Below are 6,897 nucleotides of genomic sequence, written 5' to 3' on the forward strand. Positions count from 1 at the left end.
TCAATAATTTACAAATGTTTTCCTTTCCTTTGCATCCTCATCAGTATTACTTTCTCTGTTTTTGAAAATACCTATCCTAATAAGTGAGGTAATATCTCATTGTGGTTCTCATTTGTATGTCTCTATGGTTAGGGCTATCAAGCAATTTTTCACATTTATGTTTAGTTGTCTGCATCTCTTCTATTGAAAAACATCTATTCAGATGTTTTGTTCATCTCGGAACTGGATTGGATTTTGTTGTTGTGGTTGTTGAGTTTTTGAGGCCCTTATATAATCAGGACATTAATCCTTTGGCAGATGAATGGCTTGCAATTATTTTATACCATTGTGTTCACTGTCTATTTTGTTGATTGTTTCTTTTGATGTATAGTAGCTTCTCATTTTGATATAATCCAATTTGTCTAGTTTTGCTTTGTTGCCAAAAAAATAAAAATCTTTACCCATATCAATGTTTTGAAGTGTTCCCCCTGTATTTTCTCCTACCAATTTCATAGTTTATCCTACAATTAGGTATTTGATCCATCCTAAACTGATTTTATACATGGTGAGAGGTATGCACAAATTTTCATACCGTGCATACCCAGTTGTGGCAGCATCATTTCCAGAAGAGACTGTCCTTGTCCAGTGCATACTCTTGGCATCTTTGTCAAGAATCAATTGGCTGTACATATGTGGATTAATGTAGAGATGCTCTAATATATTCCATCAATCTAGTGTCATTTTTTATGCCAGTCCCATGCTGTTTTAATTATCATAGCTTTGAAATATCCTCTCAAGTGAGATACTCTGATGGGTCTAGCTTGATTTTTTTCACTTAGAATCATTCTGGCTATTGTAGATCCATATGAATATTGTGATTCCATATGAATTCTAAGACTGTTATTTCTGTAGGAAATAACATTTTGTGGGATTACATTTAATCTGTAGTTCATTTTGTAAAGTATGGACTTTTTAACAATAGTAATTCCTCCAATCCATGAACAGAATGTCTTTGTATTTTTGTATGTCCTCTATTATTTCTTTAGTGTTTTATTATGTTCATTGTAGATATCTTTCATTTCCTGGGTTAAATTTATTTATAAATAATTTATTTTTTGTGGCTAATGTAAATGAGATTATTATCTTGATTGCTCTCTTCATTCCTTCTCATTCTTTCTTCCTCTCTTAGCCTTCTCCCTCTACCACAGGATGATGCAGCAAGGAGCCTTCACTGGGTGTTGGCCCTACATTCTTGGACTTCCTAGCCTCTGGAACTGTGAGAAAAGTTTTCTGTTCACTACAAAATAGCCAGTCTGCTATCCTGCCTTGATAGTACAAAATGGACTACAATGGTGACATTCTGTTTAAAATATGGTTCTTCAACGGAAAAGGAAGACCTTTCTCTCTGTCTCTCTCTCTCTCTCACTGTCCACTCTGCCTGTCAAAAAAAAAAAAAAATATGGTTCTTAATTTCTTACAAAATAAAGTCTACATTAGCCCCACACCATAAAATAAAAATCTAGCTGCTTTTTCATTTGCAAAATCCACTCATTGTAACTCATTTGCAAATTCACCTTATATACCAAGACTTTAAGGTCTTGTGGTCTGGTAGAAATGAATGTCTAAGTAAAGGAATGGAAATTGAAGTGAGAAAGACTGAGAGAGGGAGGGAGGGAGGAAAGGCAGGAGGAAGGGAGAGAGGAAGGGAGGGAGGGAGGGAGAAGGAGAGAGGGAGAGAGAAAACAGGAAGTTTGAAAAGGGGAAGTCAAAGGAAGAATCCACAAACAGTTCCAGAGATGGAATGTAGGAAAATAACTTTTCCCATTGAGGTTAAGGGATTGAGGTGACCCATTTGTTTTGTATCCACAATACGCAGCAGAGCACTTGACACATTAATTAAAGAATAACAAATCACTTTCATGTTGCCTCACATTTCTAATAAAGATAAACAATTTCATATGGTTTGCTGCTTTTTGTTTATTTTAGATGTCAATTTGAATTAGTCTTACTAAAGCAGACAACTGAAAAACAAAGTACTCATAGATGAAATTTTCTTTGTCTCAGAAATAAATATTTATTCTCTCTCATGAGTATGAATTTCTTATATTATCAGAAGCAAGCTTATCAAGCAATATTTTTTTCACTTTGTGTGATAAATCTATCAGACAAGACTTCATTGAAGATTTATATTTATTGTCATATATATCTATATATACTATGCTTTATTGAAGTAGATATTGATTTAGACCAAATAGATGGGATTTCTTGGGTACCCAGCTCCTGTTAGAAGAATGGCTTTATTGTCAAATTTGCTGGGAGGAACACTCCTTTTAGCAGAAGCCACACAGGCTCAGACTTTAGGGTGTGAGAGAGGAACTGGGAATATGTAGTCTAGTGTGTTGAGTGCGGAGAATAGGCATGTGCATCCATCTTTTCCCATGGGGTGGGGAGTCACTGCAGCTCAGTCACTCCCCAGTTCTTGGTCAGCTCCACCCTTTTTGCTCTGAGTAGAAGATATCCAAGAAAGGGGGAAGAACCTCTCTTATCCAAGAAAGCCCAAGGACTTAAGTTCACCTCAGCTCCAGGGAGGAAAAGTCTTCCTCCAAGTTGATGTGGCAGGGAGCATGGACATTCTTTTCTTTTTTATGATGTATTTATTTGAAAAGCAGAGTGACACAGAGATGGATCTGGGTCACTTTTCGAATTGCCACAACATTGAGACCTAGGCCAGGCCAAAGTCAGGTGCCAGGAACTCCCTCCAGGTCTCTAACATAGGTGATAGGGACCCACGTACTGGGGCCATCTTCTGCTACCTTCTTGGGCACATTAGCAGGAATCTGGATCAGAAACAGAGCAGCCAGGACTCCAACTGGCACTCCAATATGAGACATCGGCATCCCAATTGGCAGTTTAATCTGGTGTGCCACTAGGGCAGCCCCAGGATAAGTATTCTGCTAAACATTTTTATTTCCTTTTTTATTCCAATTTGTAATGTTTCTGATTATGAAATATGTCTTCTTAATTCATTTACTACTTTAACAAAGTCACTTATTTGCTTTTTTCTCAGCCTGTTTTGTCATATTCATTCAAATGCTGGCTACTTTGTCTATATAGGAAAGGTTTAAAAGACTTAGAATAACTGCACAATAATGTTAACATTCAGCAATAATTATGCATTACCGGTAATGACAACACAGGCACTCTAAAAGAATAAGAGGGTCTCGCGGTATCTTTAAAAGCAATCACTATTCTCACTGTGCATGTATGTCCATGTATGTGTCTTAAGAATACGCAGTATATTTTCTCATATTTACTCTGTTGGTCCTTAATGTTGCTCACTATTTTATCACATAGCAAACTCTTATACACTGCTGGTATATTTTTTGTATGTTTTAGTAAACATGTAACACAGTTGTGGAGCTTCCTGGACATGATGCAAATATCTCATCTACTACAAGAAGGTGTATCATATATTGCATTGCATTATTGCTTCCCTCAACATTCTCTGTAATAGACTATCATTGAATAATAATGTGCTTGGTATGGCAATGGTAAAATGTACACCTTGATGAAAACTTTGACTAGAGCACTCATGAAAGATTTCAAACATATCATGTTAGAAGGAATGCTTTATTGTATTGAGAATTTCTAATTTAGGTTACAAGTAGTCATAAGGGTTAATTTTTTCTAAATTATTATATATTTTATATCCTTTATAAGATTAATTAAATTTGAGAAAAGAAAAATAATTAAAACTTTATTGGAGGAGCAGAAATATTAGCAATTTATCCATTTACACATGCATTCATTCAAACACTGATTGTCTTCTATAGACCAAGCTACTTGCTAAGAAGTAGGGCTATCATGTGGTACAGAAACAGGCCTGATTCTTCTGAAGCCCACAATATCATGAAAATGGCCTACATTAATCAAACAGATAATCGTTATGTTATGTTTATTCAAAGAGCATTTACTGAATGGCCACAGGTATTTCCTTCGTACCAAATTCTATAGCTTACTATTACTGCTGGGTTCTACTGATGGAAAATTGGGGAAAAAACTATGATTCTTATGTAAATAGAATGGTTTCCCCTCATGTATTTAATGTTCTGTAACTGTTTGGAGCAAATGCTTAGTATCACACATGCCTATGGTTAAATTCTATTTGTGCTGGTTACAAGTTGGGATCACTCAGGATTGTTCCTTATCCAAAGTCCTCTGCTTCATCAGCCTCACTTCATGACCTCCTTATCCTGCCTCACTATCCTTCAATACCAAAGGTACCACTACTCTGTAGGTCATAAGCAAGCCCTTATAAAATTCACAGGACAAATATTTTGTTCCTATTCAGATTGCCCTTAAAATAAGCATCAACCCATACATAAAAATACAAAATAATCAATGTTCACTGAATTTGCAGGAAATACTAAGGTATTGAAATGTCATAGAAAAATTTAGAAAGCTTTCTTTATCTTTTCATACACACTTGCACATGTGTATACACACAACACTCCACGGAGATATTTGTTTGCAAATTTCTACTTTCCATCACTCAAAACTCTATCTCAAATCTCCCTTACCGAGCCTACTCATGATTTGTCCTACTGTTCCTTTTCACACAAACTGGTAGATGAATTATTGTCATTTTACCAATAATTTCCCTTTTACAATGAAAAGCAAACAGGAACTCTCTGGGTTTCTTCCCTCAACCACACACTACTGCAACCTAACAGTCAAGAAATTCAGCTTGCACCATCTACTTCCCTTTGTTCTTTCCCTCTCCTGTTACAGAGGGAATGACTCTCTGATTTAATCATTTTAACCATTTACCTGTGTCTCATTCCTGTGGTCAAAGCTATTTATTTGTCATTAATTTTTTGTTCTATTTGGAAGTCATATATATTTTCTTCATCTTCACAATTCTAATTATATGCCAACTTGAAATTGAAATTTCAAGTTGAAATGGAACCTATCTAATTGTGATTTTTCTTCTCATGAAAGTCCTCTCAGATTTCAGCTGGGGTGAACTATTAAGCTTCTCATAGCACTTGTAATTTTCTTACAGAGCATTTTTCCTAACTGCAGCAATGTAGTTACATAATCATATGTTACTGTGCCCTTCTTTTTTAGGTAGTAACCTAACCAAGACCAACCACACTTAGTGCCACTCCAGGGGCGCTGATTTGCATTGTATTCAATAGGAATGCCTCTATCAATGAATAATTGCACCCAACCAGTTAAACAGGTGAGGAAAATCATTCAAGATGATTTCCATAAGGGAGAGAGATTACACTCAACTCCAGTTGAAATAAAAGGTGGGAGAGTTTATAGGTACTAGGGTAAAGTAGTGGAAAATGATTGTAGGACTTCAGAGGAGAGGATGAGGTTGTGGAAGGATTAATGCAACTGTGTTTGCTAATTGCTACTTACAGAAATTAGCTGGGAGATAGGAGCTTGTCTTTCTTGTGATTACATTTCAAAGACCTTGTTTCCAGGCCCTTGAAAAGGACTTTCCCTGTTGTAGAAGATTCACATCTCAAAGGGGCAAACCAAAATTTTCTAATGCTCTAAGGAAAGAGAGGTGGGACCTAGTCAGAAAGAAACCCATGTAAAGTTTACACAAGCTGAAGGGTATGTAAAGTCATCTAGCAGGACCACTTTGTGACTGGGAAATGTCAGTATAGAAAAATGTGAGACACAAAATATATGCTCAATAAATTGAATTAAGTAGAATTAATGGGTTAGTCTATTTACATTAGGGCTCATAATAACACTACCACCAAATATTCCTGTGAAGCATATTTGGGCAGTGCATACAGAGAAATCAGCAAGAATATATATACACACAAATATATATTTATATATAAATGTATGCATGCATATGTGTGTATCAATGAAATTTAATTAAATTAAATATGTTTATTTTGGGGCAAAATAATTTGCAACCCACATACAGATTTTTCATAACATGAATTTTCCCATGAACTTTTTGAATACGTCATGTATGAATGGATTTCAAAAATTATTTTTCCACAGACTTTTTGAAGTATCCAGTTATATATATATGTGTTGTACATTTTTTATGTATTTGAAAAGAGGAGAGAGACAGAGAGAAATCTTCCATTTGCTGCTTCATTTCCCAAATACCTGCAATAGTCAGGGCTGTGTTAGACTGGAACCAGAAGCCAGAAACTCAGTCCATGTCTCTCATATGGGTGGCAGGGACGCAACTATTCCAGCCTTTACCTGCTGCCTCTCAGGGTGTACTTAAGCAGGAAGCTGAAACTGGAAGCAGGATGTGGGTGTCCCAAATGGTATCAATCATCCACCCCAACAAAACCTTAAAAGAGTTGACTTTGCAATTTTCTGTTCTAGGCCATACACACTTTCCTTTTCCCAACCTTTTAAACAGGAATTCACATAGCATAAGAATCATGTTTTCAGTAATCTTGAAAAGATCACTCATCATGTTTCATTCATTAACTAAAAAACATCATTGAATGAATCAAAATCCATTATTACAGGAATTGTGTCTTAAGATGGGTATTGAGTGATAGAAACCTAGATATTTCTAGAGGTGAAACAGAAAGTTGCTATTAATCAAAGGCCAACAAGGTTATTTTAAATTGAATTATATAGTTTGTATCTAAGATTGAAGGCTGAACTACAGACATGATTTGCTTTCCAGTTAGAAAATGTTTGCTTCATTAGCTCATGAAATGTTAATTACCATTCATTTCAAACTAGCTTAAATATGAGCTCATCTATGATCTGACAGTTGTCTAAATTCTATAGTAGGTATTAAAATATGCCATGTGTACCTAGAACGTTCCCATCACACCACTTAGTGGAGACTTCTAGAAATTCCTTTTACTAATTACCACTGATCCTGAAGGAATTTCCCTCCTGCAGTGGGAA

This window comes from Oryctolagus cuniculus, chromosome 2 (assembly GCF_964237555.1).
Source record: "Oryctolagus cuniculus chromosome 2, mOryCun1.1, whole genome shotgun sequence".
Taxonomy (NCBI): domain Eukaryota; kingdom Metazoa; phylum Chordata; class Mammalia; order Lagomorpha; family Leporidae; genus Oryctolagus; species Oryctolagus cuniculus.